Source organism: Bos indicus, chromosome 5 (assembly GCF_029378745.1).
Source record: "Bos indicus isolate NIAB-ARS_2022 breed Sahiwal x Tharparkar chromosome 5, NIAB-ARS_B.indTharparkar_mat_pri_1.0, whole genome shotgun sequence".
Taxonomy (NCBI): Eukaryota; Metazoa; Chordata; class Mammalia; order Artiodactyla; family Bovidae; genus Bos; species Bos indicus.
In genome coordinates, this window is record NC_091764.1 from 62,746,832 (window position 1) to 62,770,818 (window position 23,987).

Consider the following 23,987-nt stretch of genomic DNA (forward strand, 5'->3'; position numbering starts at 1 on the left):
ATCCCTATTCACCTATTACATTACTTCTTTATTAGTCAAGAATATCTGATATTTTCACTCAGGTGACTTCTAATATCACAATATTGGACAAACAGTTTCTGTTTTGTGTAGAGGTCCCTTCTTTACCATTTTACATTATTATATCTTGAGTTTGGCAGCTCTGAATTGAAGCTCTGTATTAAAACTTACAGATGAACTCAGAATTTCCCAATTATTCTTACTATAAACTATGTAAATTTTATAGTAAATTTTTAGAGCAAACAAATGTAACTATTTTTATACTGCGGTCAACTATGGTAGTGAGTTCTAAATCCAGCTATGACATGTACAGTGAGAATCGCCCAAAATAACACATTTTGCAATGTAATTGAAAAATTCACTTTACTGTCTGAGCCACCAGAAAAGCCCCATCCCCCCCCCCCCCCCCCAAATCCATAATAAGTATTGGTAGGCAGATTTTCCTTAGACTGTTTACTTCAGGACTTTATAAATAATGCCTAGTCTTATGGCCACAAGCTATCTCAGAAATAAATCCCACCCTGGAGAAGGAAATGGCAAGAATTTTCCATTATTCTTGCCTGGAAAATGTCATGGACAGAGGAGTCTAGTGGGCTACAGTCCATGGGGTCACAAGAGTGACAGGACTGACCACACACATATACTTGCTTGGCAGGAAAAAGTGTCTGATATGTCATTTCTTCTGTAACGATTATGTTCTCTTTCAGGCCAAGACTATGTCTGTTCTATTATCTAGATTTGTTTCACAGATTAATGAGTTAATATACAAATAATATCTTGAACTGTACCCGAAGTAAGTGTTCAGTAAATGGTAAATATCCCAGAATCTAAACAATTGTACCAAAAGGGGGCACTAGATGTCGCTGTGAAACTCACTGTAATAATTCCTACAATCAGAGTTTTACCAGGTACTCTCACTTTCCTGGAGAAGGCAATGGCACCCCACTCCAGTACTCTTGCCTGGAAAATCCCATGGACGGAGGAGCCTGGTAGGCTGCAGTCCATGGGATCGCTAAGAGCTGGACACGACTGAGCGACTTCACTTTCACTTTCCACTTTCATGCATTGGAGAAGGAAATGGCAACCCACTCCAGTGTTCTTGCCTGGAGAATCCCAGGGACGGGGGAGCCTGGTGGGCTGCCGTCTTTGGGGTTGCACAGAGTCGGACACGACTGAAGTGACTTAGCAGCTCACTTTCCTAAATGTTGAGTTGATATTATTGTATAATGGATGGAAAATACAATTAGGTTTTAGTCCTTTTGTTCATATCACTACACAAAAATGAGCATGAAGGTAGACTAATAGAAAATTAGTAAATAGGAAATAAGTGGCCTTAATTTGACCTTATTATTTCCAATACAGCTTGACTATCAAGGTTTAGGATAATCAGTTTAGGATAATTTACTTTGTATTTACAGTACAACTCAACAGGAACACTTTATGTTACCAACTTGCACATAGTAAAATCTGAAATATCCAGAAACATTCCAGTAATAATTTTGTTTCCTTTTTGTAAAATTAAAGATTTGAAAGAGTCTACACAAATGGTTCAAACTATTTTTTATATATTTAAACTTTTAAATATATCAAAACTTTTCATTGTAAAATGAAAAGTTTCCCTCTTGCCCCTCACCTCCAGCTCTTCAGTTCTCCACGTCACAGGCAACCAATGTTAAGTTTTGTGTGTATATCTTTTCAGAGATGTTACATAGACACAAGAAGACATTACCCCCTTTTACACAGATGGTACTATGTTCTTTATATGCTTTTTCATTTAACAGTATTTTGCAAATCTTTATACATCAATAAAAAGGTTCCGGTTTTGTCTATCTACCTATCTATCCATCCACAGGTACAAAGTATTCCATGTGTGTCTGCACCATGATTTATTTTTTAATCATACTGGTATATTTAGTGCATTGTTTCCACGTTATTGTCTTGTAAATAATGCCCCAGTGAATCATTTTGTATGTGCATTTTTTTGCATGTGTTAAAAAGTGAGAGAAAAATTCCCAGTAGTGAGGTGACTGAAACAAAGGGTACATGCGTTTGTGATTTTTGATAGATGGACATTGTCAGGACAATATGTCTTGATAGCTAAGGGAGTCTCGCTCTCTTGCTCTTCTCTACACCCCCTTTTGTCCTCTGTGTGTGTGTGTAATAAGCAAAGACATATGTAACCAGGTACCATGTCAAGTTCTTTAATTTTACACAGGGCTGGAGCCAGCTGTATATTTTTAGTTTGTGGTGGTTTTATTCTTGTTTTTCCCCTTATTATCTACTATTTGTCCCTCCTTTTGGCTGTCAATTGATTTCTATATAACAGTTTCCTGCCTACCCCTTGATTTTCATATTCTGATATTTCAGTGCCTTAAAAAGCAGATTGACACATTTATTAGGTTTCTGTCAAGAAAAAATCACACCACATTTACTATGATTTCTCAAACCAGAGACTGAATTAGAATTCTTCTTCAAATTTGTAATCTGAGTTATTCAGCTTATTTATATGTATCTCCACAATAAGACAGCTCTATATTTTAACTTTATTTTTTGAAATAACTACATACTTTAACAAAAGCTGAAGATAACTGAATTTATATATGCAACAAATCAATCACATGGGCCTTTAAATGTTCTGACTACAGTATTTTAGAGTTTGTACTTATCAGTATATTAGACTGCTTTCTCTTTTTTTAAGATTTTTCTTTTTTGATGTGGACCATTTGTAAAGTCTTTATTGAATTTGTTATATTTCTTCTGTTTTATGTTTTGTTTTTTTTGGCTACAAGGCATGTGGGATTGATCTTAGCTCCCTTACCAGGAACCGAACCCACACCCTCTGCATTGGAAGCAAAATCTTAACCAGTGGACCACCAGGGAAGTCCCTATTTACAATGCTTTCAAACAGAGCTTCTATAATTGCTGTTTAGCAAAGTAACAGGCAAATTTGACCTTGGAGTACAGAATGAAGCAGGGCAAAGGCTAATAGAGTTCTGCCAAGAGAACCCACCAGTCATAGCAACACCCTCTTCCAACAACACAAGAGAAGACTCTACACATGGACATCACCAGATGGTCGACACTGAAATCAGACTGATTATATTCTTTGCAGCCAAAGATGGAGAAGCTCTATACAGTCAGTGAAAACAAGACCAGGAACTGACTGTGGCTCAGATCATGAACCCCTTATTGCCAAATTCAGACTTAAATTGAAGACAGTGGAGAAAACCACTAGACAATTCAGGTACGACCTAAATCAAATCCCTTATGACTATACAGTGGAAATGAGAAATAGATTTAAGGAACTAGATTTGACAGAGTGCCTGATGAACTATGGATGGAGGTATGTGACATTGTACAGGAGACACGAACCAAGACCATCCCCAAGAAAAAAAAATGCAAAAAAGCAAAATGGCTGTCTGAAAAGGCCTTACAAATAGCTGTGGAAAGTAGGTAAGTGAAAAGCAAAGGAGAAAAAGAAAGATATACCCATTCGAATGCAGAGTTCCAAAGAATAGCAAGGAGAGATAAGAAAGCCTTCCTCAGTGATCAGTGCAAAGAAATCGAGTACAACAATAGAGATCTCCTCAAGAAAATTAGAGATACCAAGGAAACATTTCATGCAACAATGGGCTCAATAAAGGACAGAAATGGTAGGGACCTAACAGAAGCAGAAGATAGAAGAGGTGGCAAGAATACACAGAAGAACTGTACAGAAAAGATCTTCACGACCCAGATAACCACAATGGTGTGATCACTCACCTAGAGCCAGACATCCTGGAATGTGACGTCAAGTGGGCCTTAGGAAGCATCATTACGAACAAAGCCAGTGGAGGTGATGGAATTCCGGTTGAGCTATTTCATATCCTGAAAGATGATGCTGTAAAAGTGCTGTGCTCAGTATGCCAGCAAATTTGGAAAACTCAGCAGTGGCCAAAGGACTGGAAAAGGTCAGTTTTCATTCCAATGCCAAAGAATGCTCAAACTACTGCACAATTGCACTCATCTCACATGCTAGTAAAGTGATGCTCAAAATTCTCCAAGCCAGGCTTCAGCATATGTGAACCATGAACTTCCATATGTTCAAGCTGGTTTTAGAAAAGGCAGAGGAACCAGAGATCAAATTGCCGACATCTGCTGGATCATCAAAAAAACAAGAGAATTCCATAAAAACATCTACTTCTGTTTTATTGACTATGCCAAAGCCTTTGTGTGGATCACAATAAACTGGAAAGTTCTGAAAGAGATGGGAATACCAGACCACCTGACCTGCCTCTTGAGAAACTTGTATGCAGGTCAGGAAGCAACAGTTAGAATTGGACAAGGAACAACAGACTGGTTGCAAATAGGAAAAGCAGTACGTCAAGGCTGTATATTGTCACCCTGCTTATTTAACTTCTATGCAGAGTACATCATGAGAAACGCTGGGCTGGAAGAAGCACAAGCTGGAATCAAGATTACTGGGAGAAATATCAATCACCTCAGATATGCAGATGACACCACCCTTATGGCAGAAAGTGAAGAGGAACTAAAGACCCTCTTGATGAAAGTGAAAGTGGAGAGTGAAAAAGTTGGCTTAAAGCTCAACATTCAGAAAACTAAGATCATGGCATCTGGTCCCATCACTTCATGGCAAATAGATGGGGAAACAGTGGAAACAATGGCTGACTTTATTTTTCTGGGCTCCAAAATCACTGCAGATGGTGATTGCAGCCATGAAATTAAAAGACACTTACTCCTTGGAAGGAAAGTTATGACCAACCTAGACAGCATATTCAAAAGCAGAGACATTACTTTGCCAACAAAGGTCCATCTAGTCAAGGCTATGGTTTTTCCAGTGGTCATGTATGGACATGAGAGTTGGACTGTGAAGAAAGCTGAGCACCAAAGAATTGATGCTTTTGAATTGTGGTGTTGGAGAAGACTCTTGAGAGTCCCTTGGACTGCAAGAAGATCCAACCAGTCCATCCTAAAGAAGATCAGTCCTGGGTGTTCATTGGAAGGACTGATGTTGAAGCTGAAACTCCAGTCCTTTGGCCAGCTGATGCGAAGAGCTGACTCATTTGAAAAGACCCTGATGCTGGGGAAGATTGAGGGCAGGAGAAGGGGCTGACAGAGTATGAGATGGTTGGATGGTATCACCGACTCGATGGACATGGGTTTGGATAGACTCCAGGAGTTGGTGATGGACAGGGAGGCCTGGCGTGCTGTGGTTCACGGGGTCACAAAGAGTCGACACGATTGAGCGACTAAACTGAATTAATAGAATTGACTGTCTCTTGGCTCCAAACCCACTCCTCTTTAACTCTATGCCTAGGATTGAGACAAGCAAAAAATTATTTTAGGTTCCATTAATAGGGGATGCTAGAAGCAAGAGGAGGGACTTCACCGTTGCTCCTGTTGGAATCCTTCACATCTTGACTCCCGTCACTCCAACAGTGCGCATGCCTCCTCAGTTCTGTCCGACTCTGCAACTGTAGCCAGGGACTATAACCCGCCAGGTTTGTATAGGTCCATAGAATTTTTCAGGCAAGCATACCGGAGTGGGCTGCCATGTCCTACTCCAGCAGCAGCACCAGTTGACTCCTGTCGACAGCTTCTTCTGGCATTTCTAGAATTAGCCTCCCTGAGTCCCCGTGGGAGATACCAGCAGCAGCAAGGCAAGCACCTTCTCACAGGTTTGGCTTCTGGTTCCACATAGCCCCTTCTCGCAACTCTTAAATTCTAATAACCCCAACCTCTTTAATTTGTTCTGAGGCAGGAGGTAGATGGGCTCTAGGCTAGGCATTTACTACTGGCCTCCTGTTTACATTTCTTGGGATGAGAAAAAATATGGGCTTCAAGTCATACATGTACAACTAGCCTGTTTGCATTTCCTCAGACAGGAGATAGGTGGTCTCCAGGTACAATCAGCCTCCTGTTTGCTCTCTGAAATGAAAGTAACAACAAAATAGGGTTAATAGCCAGGCTTTGTCTCCTGAGGACACTTGAAGATAACAGTTATGGTAGGAACAGAGAGGGGCTAAACCTTGTCTAAGTAAACGGATCAAGAGATCTCACATTCTCCCTCCTTGGGGCAAGGGAGACACTACACAGGTGCAGAAAGGCTCCTTGGGGGTTAATGTTCAGGGGATGACAAGCTGTAATAAGTCTTGCTTTTTTCAGATGCCTTTGCATTGAAATCCATCTTGGCTGAAGGGTTCTTGTGCACCTAGGGGAAGGTCCTGAGATAAATTAGCTGAGGTGGGTTGAGGGGGCTGAAAAACAAGATGACTGGCCAGAGGGAAGACAGGAATACTACCGCTTTTTAAAATATTTTAACCTCCCAAAGGCACAATTCTCAAGACTCTCACTGAGTTTGCCCATGCGTTTTCCTGTATGTACTCTGCTTTACTTTCTCTTTAAAAAAATGTCATTTTAAAATCTTTGTTTGTTTGGCTGCACCTGGTCTTCATTACAGCACGCAGGATCTTTAGTTGTGGTGTGTGAACTCTTAGCTGCAGCATGCAGGATCTAGTTCCCTGACCAGGGATCGAACCCAGACCCCCTGCACTGGGAGCGCAGTCTTAGCCACTGAACCACCAGGGAATTCCTACACTGCTTTTCCAATAAACATTTTACTTTTCTCTTTACCTTCTGCCTCCTTGTCAGAATTCTTTCTTGTCAAGGTAGGCAAGGACTGGGGCTTTAAGCCCTAGCTGCTGGCTTCTGGTCTAGCAATTAGACTTCTGGTCAGGGAACTAGGGTCTCACTTCCAGCTACTGCTCACCGCTGTTGGCGTCTGAAATCAGTTCCTCCAGCACTGATGGCAGTAACTGCTTTCTGTAGTTATTATTTGTGTGACTTCAATGTTCTCTTTGTGCCTGTTTACCCAAATCCAATAGTAAACAAAAAAATTACTAGTGTTGTTCCTTTTTCCTGAATGACTATGACCTCAGTTTTATCAGAGGAAACAAGCATAAAATTCTCAACTATTCATTGTGAATTAACACCTCAGATTTTATAGTATCATCTCAGTCTTCATAAAATGAAATGACATTTATGGAAACCATGGCCTAGTTATTTAGAAAATCATGAAGACAGGACAGTCTTGAAAAAGGGACACTGAAAAATTTTGGCTCAACTGTTGACTCCTAAAGGTTTCTAATATAATACAAAACATCAAGGTAAACAGAAGGACACGTAAGTCTATTTTAAGCTACCAATCTGTAGCATAAGTGGCCATAACAAATGAATGCAAAAAATGTAAGCACATTAGTGATCCTTGAACTTAAACCTGGAACTGTATCTCGAATAGATTTCTCTTGGCAGCATGTAAACCGTGCAACAAATGTTTATGGAATACTTTATTAAGCATCTCTGGCACTGTATGTGCTGAGAACGCACTGATAATCAAAACAAATCCTTGTAAAATTTAGGATCTTACAGAAATGTAAAGGAGGTAAATGCTTTCTCAGCTGGAGCAAATGGGACCTAATTCACTTCTGCAGTTAAGACCACCCAAATCATTTTAGGTTCAATAATGTAAGCCCTTCCTTAAGAAAGGACTAGGTTCCTAAAAACTATTTCTCAGTAAAAGGAATCAGGGATTCATGGAGAAATGACTGATTCGAAGATTGAAAAATGTGGGGGAGAAAAAAGAGCCAGAATATCTTATCTTGGAAAGTAAGGATGTGTGCGAAAAAGTGATGGGACGTTTTAGAAGAACAAGAAGTCAACCTGAAGGGGCTCTCACTAGGATAATTTGAACATCAAAATAACCATAATGTATTATAACCTAGAATCCAGAGTCTATATCAATAGTAAATAAATTTTTTTAAAAAGGGAAGCTCATTCTTAGAGTAGAATAGTCAACTAAAAGATGTAGAAGGGAAAAGAACTTTAAAAATTACCATTTTTAACTATTGTAGTAGTCTTTGACTCAGGCAAGCATCATCAATGGATGTGAAAATGAGTTGGTATGAGTTTTTCAGAAACAGGGTATTGACACAGTCTCAAAAGTAGCTCCTCTCAAGAGAAGGGAACCTTCCTACACTGTTGGTGGGAATGCAAATTGATACAGCCACTATACTGCTGCTGCTAAGTCACTTCAGTCATGTCCGACTCTGTGCAACCCCATAGACGGCAGCCCACCAGGCTCCCCCGTCCCTGGGATTCTCCAGGCAAGAACACTGGAGTGGGTTGCCATTTCCTTCTCCAGGGCATGAAAGTGAAAAGTGAAAGTGAAGTCGCTCAGTCGTGTCCGACACTCAGCGACCCCATGGACTGCAGCCTTCCAGGCTCCTCTGTCCATGGGATTTTCCAGGCAAGAGTACTGGAGTGGGGTGCCATTGCCTTATCCAACAGCCACTATGGAGTTCCTTAAACAACTAAAAGTAGAGCTACTGTATGTGCATACTAAGTCATTTCAGTCATGTTCGACTCTTTGAGACCCCATGAACTGTAGCCCGCCAGGCTTATCCATCCATGAGATCGTCCAGGCAAGAATACTGAAGTGGGTTACCATTTTCTTCTCCAGGGGATCTTCCTCACCCAGGGATTGAACCTACATCTCTTACATCTCCTAGAACACATTGGTAGGCATGTTCTTTACCACTAGTGCCACCTGGGAAGTTCCAGAGCTACTGTGTGGCCCTTCAATCCCACTCCTGGGCATGTACTCAGAGGAAAAAATTGGTCTGAAAGGATACATGCATCCCAATGTTCACTCAGCAGTGTTTACAGTAGTGGAGACATGAAAGCAACCTAAATGTCCACCGACAGAGAAATGGATAAAGAAGAGGTGGTGTATATATACAATGGAATGTTACTCAGCCATTAAAAAGAATGAAATAATGTCATTTGCAGCAACATGGGTGGACCTAGAGATTGTCATATGAGTGAAGTAAGACAGAGAAGGAGAAATATCATATGACATGTCTTATATACAGAATCTAAAAAGAAATTATGTACATGAATGTATTTACAAAACAGAAACAGACTCATAGACTTAGAGAATGAACTTATGGCTGCCAGGGGGGAAAGAATGAGGAGAAGGGATAGTTAGGGATCAACATGCACACACTGCTATGTTCAAAATGGATAACCAACAAGGACCTACTGTATGGCACACGGAGCTCAGCTCAGTGTTATGTGGGAGCCTGGATGGGGTGGGGGAGTTGAGGGAGAATGGATACATGCATATATATGGCTGAGGCCTTTGCTGTTCACCTGTAACTATCACAACATTGTTAATCAGCTATACTCCTTCCTTCCCTAAATGCACAACTTTAATCATGAGGAAACATCAAAGAGGGAAATCTTACAAAATACCTAAACTGTACTCTTTAAAACTGTCCATGTCATGAAAGATGAAGAAAGACTGAGAAACTTACAGAGTAAAGGGAACTAAAGAGACATGACCCCTAAATGCAATGTGTCATCCTGGATTGGATGTGGACCCCCCCCCCCCAAAAAAAGCCATTACTAAAGGACATAATTGGGATAATTGGCAGATTTTGATTGGGGATTGTAGATTATATTATCACAGTTAAATTTCCTGATTTTGATCATCTTACTGGGATTGTGTAAGAAAACAATGCTTCTTGAGAAATGCACTCAAGTATTTAGGTAAAAGTGTAAGTCTGCAGCTTATTCCCAAATGGTTCGAATTATAAAGATGGGTGGATGGATGGACAAAAAAGAATCTATTAAAGCAATTGTGGCAAAATGTTAAAAACTGGTAACTCTAGATGAAGTACACCCTTTTACTATTCTTTCATCTTTGCTGTAAATTTGAAATTATTTCAAAATTTAAAAATAGTTATAATTAAGGAAGGAAGCACAGGGCTGCACCTTTACTACAGTTTTTTAATCCAGTGTTCTGTTGATGGGTGGAGGTGTGTTCCCTCCCTGCTATTTACCTGGGGCCAAACTATGGTGGAGGTAATGAAGATAATGGTGACCTCCTTCAAAACATCCCATGCTGGCACTGCTACACGCAGTGCCCCCAACCCTGCAGCAGGCCTCCTCCGACCCACGCCTCCACTGGAGACTCCTGGACACTCACGGGCAAGTCCGGGACAGTGTCCTGTGGGGTCACTGCTCCTTTCTCCTGGGTCCTGGTGCCTAAGGTTCTTTTTGTGCCCTCCAAGAGACTATTTCCCAGTCCTGTGTAAGTTCTGGCAGCTCTATGGTGGGGTTAATGGCGACCTCCTCCAAGAGGGCTTATGCCACACCCAAGTCTGCTGCACCCAGAGGCCCTGCCCCTGTGGCAGTCCACTGCCGACCCATACCTCCACAGGAGATGCTCAAACACAGTTCTGTCTCAGTCTCTGTAGGGTCCTGGTGCACACACGGTTTGTTTGAGCACTGAGCATCTCTGGCAGGAATGGAGTTTGATTCTAAACATGAATTCGCCCCTCCTACTGTCTTGCTGGGGCTTCTCCTTTGCCCTTGGACATGGGGTATCTCCTCACAGCTGCTCCAGCACCTACCGTCTTACTGGGGTTTCTCCAACCTTGGACTGCTAATAATCGAGATGCTTACAAGGACCACCAGGAAAGAGTATGTTAGCCTTTGGACTAGGAGTGGCTATTATAGAGACATGATCCTGCTAACTACTAATTAGTACCAACTACTGGAAAACATATCTTTGAATCAGACAATCCAATAATCAGACCATGAGAGAAACGTGAGCTCGCCAAACAAGGATTTCAGTTTAGATTTTGTCTTTACCAAATGAAGTTAAAGGAACAAATTATTGTTAAAGTTTGAATGGAAGAGCCTGCCATTGTTCTTCCACATCTGGTTGTTGCTGTTTACCTTCCTTTGTTGTGTCTGCACCTTCATAAGCTTTTTGGCAGGTATATGTTAAACACTTCAGTTTCATTGTCAAGACAAGTTCAGAGGCCATGGATACGAACAACTTACCTGTCTGTTTTCTTCTTTTTTCCATGACTATATCTACTGCCTCATCTTGATTTACAAGCAAAACCTAGAAAACCAACAAACATAAGTGTTTTGTGGTTTATCTAGGAATAATATAGAAAATATCGCTATTATTTTTGGTGAAGAAAATCAATTTTGCATAGTTTACTTCAACCTAAATAAAATATCAATTTTGTTTAAAAAAGTTAATAAATAAAGTATATAAGTAAACTAATCCAAAACTGAAATCGTTTTTATAGATGACTGCTGTATTTAACAGAGAAGGCAATGGCACCCCACTCCAGTACTCTTGCCTGGAAAATCGGGTGGATGGAGGAGCCCAGTAGGCTGCAGTCCATGGGGTCGCTCAGAGTCAGACAGGACTGAGCTACCTCACTTTCACTTTTCACCTTCATGCATTGGAGAAGGAAATGGCAACCCACTCCAGTATTCTTGCCTGGAGAATCCCAGGGACAGGGGAGCCTGGTGGGCTGCCGTCTATGGGGTCGCACAGAGTCGGACATGACTGAAGCGACTTAGCAGCAGCAGCAGCAGCTGTATTTAATAGTATATAAGTTTATTCATTTTTTCCTCATTGTTATTCTCCAAGAATATTCATCAGGAAGCTACGTTGTTATTTAGATATAAATAAAATCTGTGCAAATGTGTCTACATTGGATGTGTTAGTCGTTCAGTCCTGTCCAACTCTTTGAGATCCCTGCCAGGCTCCTCTGTCCATGGAATTCTCCAGGCAAGAATACTGGAGTGGGTTGGTGCTCCCTTCTCCAGAGGATCTTCCCGGCCCAGGGATCGAACCTGGGTTTCCCACATTGCAGGCAGATTCTTTACCATCTGAGCCACCAGGGACACCCAATGAGTCCCTGAATATCCATATGCTATTACCTTTCTCAATCCTGTACATCTGGGTGATGTCATGAGATTATTTCTCCATCAAGAAACATGAGCAGAAGTGGTGTTTTCCTTTCATTCTGAGGCCGCTGAGAGAGGGTGTGCCTTTTACTTGTTGCAACTCTGTCCTTTGGCCAAACCAGCAGCCGTCACGTGTTGAGATGGCAATGGTGTTGATAAAGCACCTTTGATCCCTGAGTCACCACTTGGAAGAGAACTTCTTGGAGAACCATTCAATCAGCATTAAGCTTTACAGAAGCAAGAAGTACACTCTTACTGAGTTATACTGATACAAATTTGGAGTTAATTTGTTAATAATGAGAGCCAAAGCTGTTTCCCATTCCTCTTCCTCTTCTCCTTCCATTTTTCTTTTCCTTAAAAAACATGGGTTGGTTTCTTTAATTTATTGGTTTCTCTTCTTAATTTCAGGTAACCAGTGCCAGTGGGCCTGTAAGGTTTATGCCAGGGAGACAGTGGGCAGGATTGAGAAATTGGTTCCAAAAGAAAAGGGATAAGCAAGTAAGAGACAATATATCGAAGGTAATGGAAACCAAATAAGGGTACTGTAAGTGTGGAAAGAAAAACAAATGCTAGAATGAATTCTGGCGAATTCTGATTTGGAAGTATTCGTGTGCACTCATGGTTTTTATTTTTATTTTTTTAAATTTAATTTTATTTTTAAACTTTACATAATTGTATTAGTTTTGCCAAATATCAAAATGAATCCGCCACAGATATACATGTGTTCCCCATCCTGAACCCTCCTCCCTCCTCCCTCCCCATACCATCCCTCTGGGTCGTCCCAGTGCACTAGCCCCAAGCATCCAGTATCGTGCATCGAACCTGGACTGGCAGCTCGTTTCTTACATGATATTTTACATGTTTCAATGTCATTCTCCCAAATCTTCCCACCCTCTCCCTCTCCCACAGAGTCCATAAGACTGTTCTATACATCAGTGTCTCTTTTGCTGTCTCGTACACCGGGTTATTGTTACCATCTTTCTAAATTCCATATATATGCATTAGTATACTGTATTGGTGTTTTTCCTTCTGGCTTACTTCACTCTGTATAATAAGCTCCAGTTTCATCCACCTCATTAGAACTGATTCAAATGTATTCTTTTTAATGGCTGAGTAATACTCCATTGTCTATATGTACCACAGCTTTCTTATCCATTCATCTGATGATGGACATCTAGGTTGCTTCCATGTCCTGGCTATTATAAACAGTGCTGCGATGAACACTGGGGTACACGTGTCTCTTTCCCTTCTGGTTTCCTCAGTGTGTATGCCCAGCAGTGGGATTGCTGGATCATAAGGCAGTTCTATTTCCAGTATTTTAAGGAATCTCCACACTGTTCTCCATAGTGGCTGTACTAGTTTGCATTCCCACCAACAGTGTAAGAGGGTTCCCTTTTCTCCACACCCTCTCCAGCATTTATTATTTGTAGACTTTTGGATCACAGCCATTCTGACTGGTGTGAAATGGTACCTCATAGTGGTTTTGATTTGCATTTCTCTGATAATGAGTGATGTTGAGCATCTTTTCATGTGTTTGTTAGCCATCTGTATGTCTTCTTTGGAGAAATGTCTATTTAGTTCTTTGGCCCATTTTTTGATTGGGTCATTTATTTTTCTGGAGTTGAGCTGTAGGAGTTGCTTGTATATTTTTGAGATTAGTTGTTTGTCAGTTGCTTCATTTGCTATTATTTTCTCCCATTCTGAAGGCTGTCTTTTCACCTTGCTAATAGTTTCCTTTGATGTGCAGAAGCTTTTAAGGTTAATTAGGTCCCATTTGTTTATTTTTGCTTTTATTTCCAATATTCTGGGAGGTGGGTCATAGAGGATCCTGCTGTGATGTATGTCAGAGAGTGTTTTGCCTATGTTCTCCTCTAGGAGTTTTATAGTTTCTGGTCTTATGTTTAGATCTTTAATCCATTTTGAGTTTATTTTTGTGTATGGTGTTATAAAGTGTTCTAGTTTCATTCTTTTACAAGTGGTTGACCAGATTTCCCAGCACCACTTGTTAAAGAGATTGTCTTTAATCCATTGTATATTCTTGCCTCCTTTGTCAAAGATAAGGTGTCCATATGTGCGTGGATTTATCTCTGGGCTTTCTATTTTGTTCCATTGATCTATATTTCTGTCTTTGTGCCAGTACCATACTGTCTTGATGACTGTGGCTTTGTAGTAGAGCCTGAAGTCAGGTAGGTTGATTCCTCCAGTTCCATTCTTCTTTCTCAAGATCGCTTTGGCTATTCGAGGTTTTTTGTATTTCCATACAAATTGTGAAATTATTTGTTCTAGCTCTGTGAAGAATACTGTTGGTAGCTTGATAGGGATTGCATTGAATCTATAAATTGCTTTGGGTAGTATACTCATTTTCACTATATTGATTCTTCCAATCCATGAACATGGTATATTTCTCCATCTATTAGTGCCCTCTTTGATTTCTTTCACCAGTGTTTTATAGTTTTCTATATATAGGTCTTTAGTTTCTTTAGGTACATATATTCCTAAGTATTTTATTCTTTCCGTTGCAATGGTGAATGGAATTGTTTCCTTAATTTCTCTTTCTGTTTTCGCATTATTAGTGTATAGGAATGCAAGGGATTTCTGTGTGTTGATTTTATATCCTGCAACTTTACTATAGTCATTGATTATTTCTAGTAATTTTCTGGTGGAGTCTTTAGGGTTTTCTATGTAGAGGATCATGTCATCTGCAAATAGTGAGAGTTTTACTTCTTCTTTTCTAATTTGGATTCCTTTTATTTCTTTTTCTGCTCTGATTGCTGTGGCCAAAACTTCCGAAACTATGTTGAATAGTAATGGTTAAAGTGGGCACCCTTGTCTTGTTCCTGACTTTAGAGGAAATGCTTTCAATTTTTCACCACTGGCACTCGTGGTTTTTAAAAGAACATATAATCATGGGCTTCCCTGGTGGCTCAGTGATAAAGAGTCTGCCTGCCAATGCAGCAGACATGGGTTCGATCCCTGATCCGGGAAGATCCCATATTGCCATGGAGCAACTAAGCCTGTGCACCACAGCTACTGAGCCTGTGCTCTAGAGCCCAGGAGCCATAACTACTGAACGCCCCATGCCCTAAAGCCCCTGCTCCACAACAAGAGAAGCCACTGCAATGAGAAGCCTGCATACTGCAGCTAGAGAGTAACCCCTGCACACCACAGCTAGAGAAAAGCCCAGGCAGCAACAAAGATCCAGGACAGCCAAAAACACATTAAAAAATAAATTATATATATATATATATATATAAACCAGATGAGTTGTTGAAGCAAAGAATAGCAATTAAAGGAAGAAGATATAATCAGACTTCCCTGGTGGTCCAGTGGTTAAGAATCCCCTTGCCAGTGCAGGGGACACAGTTCAATCCTTGGTCCAGGAAGATTCCACATGCCTTGGAACAACTGAGCCCATGCTCTAGAGCCCACATGCTACAACTACAGAGCCACATGACCTAGAACACATGTTCCACAAGACAAGCCACAATCAGAAGCCTAAGCAAGGCAACTAGAGAGTAGCTCATGCACAGCAATGAAGACCAAGCACAGTAAAAATTAAATTGATTAAAATTTTAAAAATAGAAGATATAATCAATGATAGATGGATTGATAGACAGAAATATGTATGTATGTATATATACACTGAGAAAACACCTCAGAACATTAACCATATTTTGCTCCCAGATTTTTGTTTCTGTTATTCTCTTGTAAACAGAACCAAAGCCCTTCAGATAAATGGTTGATTCCTGGGCTGGGGTAGAAAAAGTATACGGTGAGCCTGGAACCTCTTGCTGCACCAGAATGTAACAAAGTACTCAAAAAAATGATGGGGACTTGTAGAAAAAAATGTAAGGTCAGCTTAAAGGGGTTCCCAGCTTAAAGGGTTTCAAATCTGGGACAAGAGAAGCAGTAAAAAAAATAATGTTGCTATTGGATTATAAATTGTTGAATAAAACGGGAATCCATTAGTCCATACTGATACAAATAAATGAATTAAATAAGAGGGAAAAGGAAAGCACTTCCTGGTAGTAGAATAAATGTAGGACTGATAGAGTTAGAAAATCACTATTTGGCAATTATCACAATAGTAATTGATTCAAGCAACAATCACTGACAAATGTGAAAATTAGTAGGTGAAAGTTTGTTGTAGAACAGAATACTTAGGTAGTCTCAAATGCTGTACTGTGCTAAGTCGCTTCAGTTGTGTCCAACTCTGTTCGACCCTATGGACTATAGCCCACCAGGCTCCTCTGTCCATGGGATGCTCCAGGCAAGAATACTAGTGTGAATAGCCATGCCCTCCTCCAGGGGATCTTCCCAACCCAGGGATCAAACCTGGGCCTCCTGCATTAGCAGGTGGATTCTATACCACTGAGACACCAGGGAAGCCCAGTCTCGAAGTATCTCCCCACAAACTACATATTAATTACAGACAAAAATAGTAACCTTACAGTAAAGAAACTCGGCAAATGCCAACTTGATCAAGTGATCAAAGTTTCACTCATCAGTAACAGAACAAAACATGATGTGCCTTCTCATATGACACTCCAAAAAGAAGAAGGAATCATTTCTATGATACTCCTGCCCTAAATGCATACTCTACATCCAGTCCTGAGAAAATATCAGAGAGGCCAGTTTGAACAACATTTTTCAAAATAACTGTCTTGTACTCTTAAAATGCCAAGGGGATGAATGACAAAGAAAGTTAGAACTGTTCCAAATTGAAGAAACTTAAAGTGACATGAAAATTAAATGCAGCATGCACCTAGACTGGATAGTGGACTAGAATAAAAGGTATTCTTGGTTAGTGTTGATTTGTTTTTTTTTTTTTTTGCTATAAATGACAGTATTGGAAAATTTAGGTAGGACCTATAGATTGGACAGTAGTATTATATCACTGGTCATATCCTGATTTTGATGGCTTTTCTTTATCGTTTGGGCTTCCCAAGTGGCTCAATGGTAAAGAATCTGCCTGCCAATGCAGGAGCTGCTGAAGATGTGGGTTCTATCCCTGGGTCAGGAAGATCCCCTGGAAGAGGGCATGGCAACCCACTCCAGTATTCTTGCCTGGAGAATCCCAAGGACAGAGGAACCTGGCGGGCTACAGTCCATGGGGTCGCAAAGAGTCAGACATGACTGAGCAACTGAGCATATACTTGATCTTTTTTGTGAGTAGGCCTCTTAGTTGCTACAGGAAAAACATCCCAAGTGGCGTGAGACTCGAACTGTGATAAAACTACATTTAAATTTAGGTGTTAGATATAGTCTGTACCATCTAAGGATAAACAAAACTATTTCTATTCCTTTTAGTAAGGCTTGGTTCCTTCTTTTTTCTTTGGTTTGCAGGATCTCAGTTCCTTGACCCTGGACTGAACCTGGGCCATTGCAGTGGAAGCCTGGAATCCCAACCAGTAGGCCTCCAGGGAACTGCGTAGTCCCTTCATTTTATATTCATTATTTTTCACATTTGCTATTCTTCAGATATATTAATTTCTCTCTAAAACTTCTGTGGCTGTGTCCGTATTTAAGCAGCTGTTTTTATACTTCTCTTACTTCAGATGCCTGAGTTTGTATGGGGCACTGATGGTGTGCACTGCAGCCTTGCACCTTGCTCTTCCATGTGGAAGATCAAAGTCAATAATCAGTCTGAAGCAGACCAGTTCAGCAGAGATTCCTTTCCAGTAACTGAGCACTTTACAACCGTGGCAAACTAGATAATTCAAGATGCTGTTACCGCTGGGGCAGGCCCATTTCAAAGGCTCTCGCCTATCTTTGAATTTCTTAGATCAGCAGTCCCTACACCTGGCTATTTTAAGAATAACCTTGAAATCTTATAAAAAATGGCAGCTTCAAGGATTCTTCATTCGGAGAAGGCAACGGCAACCCACTCCAGTACTCTTGCCTGGAAAATCCCATGGACGGAGGAGCCTGGTAGGCTGCAGTCCATGGGGCACGAAGAGTCAGACATGACTGAGTGACTTCACTTTCAGTTTTCACTTCCATGCATTGGAGAAGGAAATGGCAACCCACTCCAGTGTTCTTGCCTGGAGAATCCCAGGGACGGGGGAGCCTGGCAGGCTGCCGTCTATGGGGTCACACAGAACTGGACACAACTGAAGCGACTTAGCAGCAGCAGCAGCAGCAGCAGCAGGACTCTTCATCAGACTTATTAAGGTAGAATCTTTTGAGATCTGAGAAATCTGTGTTTTAAAAGCTCCCCAGGTGCTTTGATGAGAAACCAGATTTGGGAAACTGTAATTTGTGATATGACCAACCTAGACAGCATATTAAAAAGCAGAGACATTACTTTGTCAACAAAGGTCTGTCTAGTCAAATCAATGGTTTTTCCAGTAGTCATGTATGGATGTGAGAGTTGGACTATAAAGAAAGCTGAGCACCAAAGAATTGATGGTTTTGAACTGTGGTGTTAGAGAAGACTCTTGAGAGTCCCTTGGACAGCAAGAACATCCAACCAGTCCATCCTAAAGGAAATCAGTCTTGAATATTCACTGGAAGGACTAACGCTGAAGCTGAAATTCCAATACTTTGGCCACCTGATGCAAAGAACTGACAACTTAGAAAAGACCCTGATGCTGGGCAAAACTTAAAGCAGGAGGAGAAGAGAACAACAGGTTATGAGATGGTTGGATGGCATCACCAACTCAATGGGTATGAGTTTGAGCAAGCTCCGGGAGTTGGTGATGGACAGGGAAGCCTGGCATGCTGCAGTTCATGGGGTCGCAAAGAGTCAGACACGACTGAGTGACTTAACTGAATTTGTGATAACCAAGCCTCATAAAATCTGTCCAGGTGATGAACTGTAGCCATTGAGTGACTAGAGTGCCACATGGGTGTGCACCTTCCATGTGGACTGTTTTAGGCTCTGCCATGTCTAGGTATGCCTCTCCTCTCTGGACCAAAGCATATTTTATGCTTTTAATTGCAGGAAAAAAAGGAAATTTCAAGATATCAAGTGATAAAGACTGGGTAAAAGGATTCCCCTGCCTTTTATTTCCTATAAAATAAAGCGTCTCTGAATATACAGCTGTAACTTTCACTGTGTTCAGCTCCACACACAAACATGGTGATTTCAAGAGTCTAAGCCTGGTGGGGGCGCTGTCCTGGCGGCTCAGAGGTAAAGAATCCACCTGCCAATGCAGGAAACACAGACTGGATCCCAGGTCCGGGAAGATTTCCCACATGCCACCGAGCAACTAAGCCCATGCGCCACAACTATTGAGCCTGTGCTTCAGAGCTGGAGAGTCGCAACTGCTGAGTCCACGTGCCGCAACTACGGAAACCTGCACACCCTAAAGCCCATGCTTTGTAACAAGAGAAGCCCCCACTATGAGAAGCCTGTGCGTCACAACTAGAGAGTAGCCCCTGCTCTCCACAACTGGAGAAAAGCCTGTGCAGCAACAAAGACCCAGCACAGCCAAAAAATAAAATAAATTAAAAAAAATTTTTGTTTAAGAGTCTAAGCCTAGTCTTCAGAGCTGGGTCTGCTTTCTTGGGGTGCACTATGGTAGAGCTCACAGCTAGTTTTACAGCCAATGTAATTTAGTCTCAACCAAGGATACTGTTTCAAAGAAGGGATTTTAAAACTTTCCAGAATGGAAATTACAGCCTTAAAAGTAAAGCCTACTTTAACTTATTTCAGCTACATAGAGACAAACTTCTCTCTACTCTGTTTATGAAGTCACACAAAAATATGAAAAAGTAAAACCTACCAAAAAACAAGATTTCTAATTTAAAAAACAAACAAACAAACAAACAAGTGGATGTCATCCTTTTTTCCTCAGGGTGGATATGAAAATGGACTTTTGTCTTCCTTGCACAATTTTTTATATCTTTTTATTACATGACTGTGCTAGGAATTATTTAAGGCCTTTCTGGTGATTCCCCATGATAGAGAAGATCATCAAATCTATAAAAGCAAACTTGACTTTTAGCTCTAAATTTCTCAACTGTGGAAAAGTTCTCCTTGAACTTTCTCTCTCTCTAGTATCTCAAAGTTTAACTGCTTATCTCCCAATATGAGCCTGAGTCAGGACTGGTCACAAGGGAAATTTGTGCAAGATTCCAAAGGCAGACAGGAAGCAGCAGTCATCACACTCTGAAGGTCAGTGCAAGACATGAGGTGCTGTGGCCGCGTGTGCTCATTGTGGCGGATTAGCTGGCTCACCTTAGAATGGGGCAGAAGCCAGGTATGGAGCTCCTTCACAGAACTCCCTGGTTTCTCCTGAGTCCTGGGCCAGATGCATAGCAGCACTGTGGCTCCCATGAGCACTTGCACCATGGCTCCCATGAACACCCGCACCATGGTTCCTGTAGGAACCCGCATTGTAGATGATAAGACAGACTTACGGTCTCGTTTGACTTTGTGGGTTCTAGTTTGTCCCTGCTCACTCCCACTTCATGTCCAGCTTTCCCATCTGGCTGTAAGTCCTACCAATTTACAGTAATTTCAGGTCCAACCTCAGACATAGAGGCAAATTCTTCTCCAGCACCCATAATTTCATAAGATCTAATCCCCCAAATAAATCTTGTATTCCATATGACTCATAGTGCCTATGCTTCTCTGATCAAATTCTGATATAGACAGTAGGATTGGAAGCAATTCCGGGAGAATCAAACCTTAAATGGGTTTCTTGGGAATTCCCTGGTGGTCCAGTGGTTAGGACTCATCACTTTCACTGCCCTGGTCCTGGGTTCAATTACTGGTTGGGGAACTAAGATCTCACAAGCCCCATAGTACAGCCATAAAAAGAAAAGAATGGGTTTCTCTGAATTTGTTCTGAGTTATCTGGTCTTACTGAATTTAAAGACATTGGTAACCAGTTGTCATAATTGTGACATTGTTGTTCATGGCATGCATTAGCAAAAAAAAATTCTTAAATTATGATCTGTGGACATCATTAGCCAAATGGCTAAATAAGGCAAAGCTCTGGGTGACCAAGTAGATGCTTCCAGAGAATATTTAAGTGAAAATAAGAACTACAGTGGAGTTGTTTCTTTTCTTAACTATGTTGGAGAACTAGGGGAAAGGAAACCATGAACTTAGGGTTTTAAACTCTCAGTTTAGATGAGAAAAAGGATCAGAAAACATACTGACTGCCTTCCTATATGCACTTCTAAGTGTGAAAGTCGCTCAGTTGTGTCCAACTCTTTTCAAACCTATGGACTATAGTGTCCATGCAATTCTCAGGCCAGAATACTGGAGTGGGTAGCCATTCCCTTCTCCAGGGGATCTTCCCAACCCAGGGATTGAACCCAGGTCTCCCACATTGTGGGCAGATGCCTTACCAGCGGAGCCACAAGGGGAAGCCCATAATCTCTAAAAACCAAACCAAACCTAAAATCCATTCCTGAATTACAATGCAACTGAATTTCCAATCTTGCGGGCCTCATGTTAAAATAAGGTGTTTTTTTGTTTTGTTTTGTTTTGTTTTGAGTAGCGTGAATGGGAACACACAAGAAGATTCAGATGACACTGGGATCATGAATCTCTAAATCCTGTTGAGCCTCCTTTGCTAGTAGAAATAGTCCTTCCTCCCTTACCTGTGCAGCCCTAGTTGCTCCTTACCTGAAAAAAATTGTAATAGACTTCCCTGAGGTAGTTGCCTTGTAGAGTGTGTTAGGCTTTCTCAAAAGCAACTGGCAATACCTCCCACTGCTTCTAGACCTTGATGCAGGAGATCCTAGAAGGTAAGACAAAAAAAGTGCAAGATTTATGTTAACAGAAACTTGGGCAGCGTGCCTGGGGATGGAGGCTAAGCATGTTTGGTTGGATGTGTAGTAGTTAACTAGAAGTTAACTAAGTAGTTAACCAATGATCCCCACCTCTCTTTCCACATCATTATCATCTGCGTGACCAATAAAATACAGAAGTGATGCTGTGTCGCTTCTGAGATTAGATATAAAGGACACTGTAGCTTCTGTTGCTCTTTCCTTTTTGAATTACTCACTCTGGGAAAGCCATGTCATGAGCAGTGTTATGGAGAGGGCCCTGTGATGAGGAACTGAAATGTCCTGCCAGCAGTCAAGTTTGTGGTCTTGGAAGCAGATCCTCCAGCCCCGATCAAGTCTTCAGAGACCACAGTCCCAGTCAAAAGCTTGCCTACAACCCCATGACAGTCCTTGAGTCAGGCCACATGGGTAAGCCATATCCAGATTCCTGGCCCTCAGAAAACACGAGCTGATAGTGTTTGTTGTTTTATGTCCCTAAATTTTGAGGAAATTTGATAAGTAGCAATAACTAAAATAAAAGGGAAGGAATATAATGGTAGACCAAGCCAAGTTAATTGATATGAGTACAGTAAAGACCGTGTCCCATTGCATTGTTTTAGCTCAACCTGCTGAAAGTGTCTCTAAATGGTTTGGCTGAAATTTTAATCCAATGGTGGCCTATATGAAATGAAATTAAAATGCCGTGGTATACTACAGGAAGGCATGGACGAAGACTCTCTCCTTGACCAAACTTTAGTTACGCTACTCTGAGCCCTTTTTCCACTAAGCCCATCCTTGGGCATAATCATAAGGAGCCCAAATGTAGCAAGAATTCTGCAAATCATTCACTTCTACAAACTGTTTCACTGAGAACTATGAGAACAGACATTTCTTTTGCTTAAGCCATGCAGTCTGAGGTACCTTGTTATGATAGCCTCTAGCAAACTAATACAGCAGATTTTGAATTAGTGATGAGTAATTAGAAAACCAAACAAATGTCAAAAGTGACAATTATTACCTCTGGAGGATAATAAATCATTCAATATTGGAAATATACCATTCACCATGGTGAAGTTCCAATCATTCAATATTGGAAATATAATTATACCATTCACCATGGCTTACTGTAAGTAATAGTCATAAAAATGTGAACACTATTGATCTCACCAAAATTATTATTGAACTCTAGTCAAAGGATGGGAAATAGACAAGAATGAAGCCTCTGATATCTGCTTTTGAAAGGTTTGTCCAGTTTTTTTCTTAGGATGCTAATAGTGAATAATTTTCTAGTATTATAATGTTAATTTTCTATAAAAATCTTGCAAGCTTATATAGGAATGGAGTTTTAGTCAATATTGCTACCATTAGTATACATGACTTAGCTTAATTTTTCAAGTCCATTTAATCAAACAAAAATGAAAGAAAAAAAAAAAAAGAAGATATTATCTCACTGAGTTTTCACAAACTCTTCAAGGTATCACTCCTGTCCAGGACCAGTTACACAATCTGCAAGACCCAGTGCAAAATGAAAAACACAGGGTCTCTTGTTCATTAACAATTTCAAAACGGTGACAAGAGAAATTAAACCAAGCATCAGTTCAGTTCAGTTCAGTCACTCAGTCGTATCTGACTCTCTGCAACCCTATGAATTGCAGCACGCCAGGCCTCCCTGTCCATCACCAACTCCTGGAGTTCACTCAAACTCATGTCCATCAAGTCGGTGATGCCATCCAGCCATCTCATCCTCTGTCGTCCCCTTTTCCTCCTGCCCCCAATTCCTCCCAGCATCAGAATCTTTTCCAATGAGTCAACTCTTTGCATGAGGTGGCCAAAGTACTGGAGTTTCAGCTTTAGTATTATTCCTTCCAAAGGACACCCAGGGCTGACCTCTTGAGAAACCTATATGCAGGTCAGGAAGCAACAGTTAGAACTGGACATGGAACAAGAGACTGGTTCCAAATAGGAAAAGGAGTACGTCAAGGCTGTATATTGTCACCCTGCTTATTTAACTTCTATGCAGAGTACATCATGAGAAACGCTGCCCTGGAAGAAGCACAAGCTGGAATCAAGATTACTGGGAGAAATATCAATAACCTCAGATATGCAGATGACACCACCCTTATGGCAGAAAGTGAAGAGAAACTAAAGAGCATCTTGATGAAAGTGAAAGAGGAGAATGAAAAAGTTGGCTTAAAGCTCAACATTCAGAAAACGAAGATCATGGCATCTGGTCCCATCACTTCATGGCAAATAGATGGGGAAACAGTGGAAACAATGGCTGACTTTATTTTTCTGGGCTCCAAAATCACTGCAGATGGTGACTGCAGCCATGAAATTAAAAGACGCTTACTCCTTGGAAGGAAAGTTATGACCAACCTAGATAGCATATTCAAAAGCAGAGA

The 23,987-nt window shown here is 41.0% G+C and overlaps 1 long non-coding RNA gene across 2 annotated transcripts; it reads right to left on the minus strand.

Annotated features, from left to right (window-relative positions):
* Positions 1-458: 458 nt before the first annotated feature.
* LOC109559414 (uncharacterized) lies at positions 459-22,155 on the minus strand. Of its 2 annotated transcripts, none has more exons than XR_011566652.1 (3): positions 21,443-22,155; positions 10,930-10,993; positions 459-5,946 (listed from the first exon to the last, which is right to left on the minus strand). It is a non-coding gene; the product is annotated as an uncharacterized lncRNA (long non-coding RNA). The 2 variants fall into 2 exon arrangements; XR_002180769.2 differs by lacking the exon at positions 21,443-22,155 and adding an exon at positions 11,830-12,604.
* Positions 22,156-23,987: the final 1,832 nt, after the last annotated feature.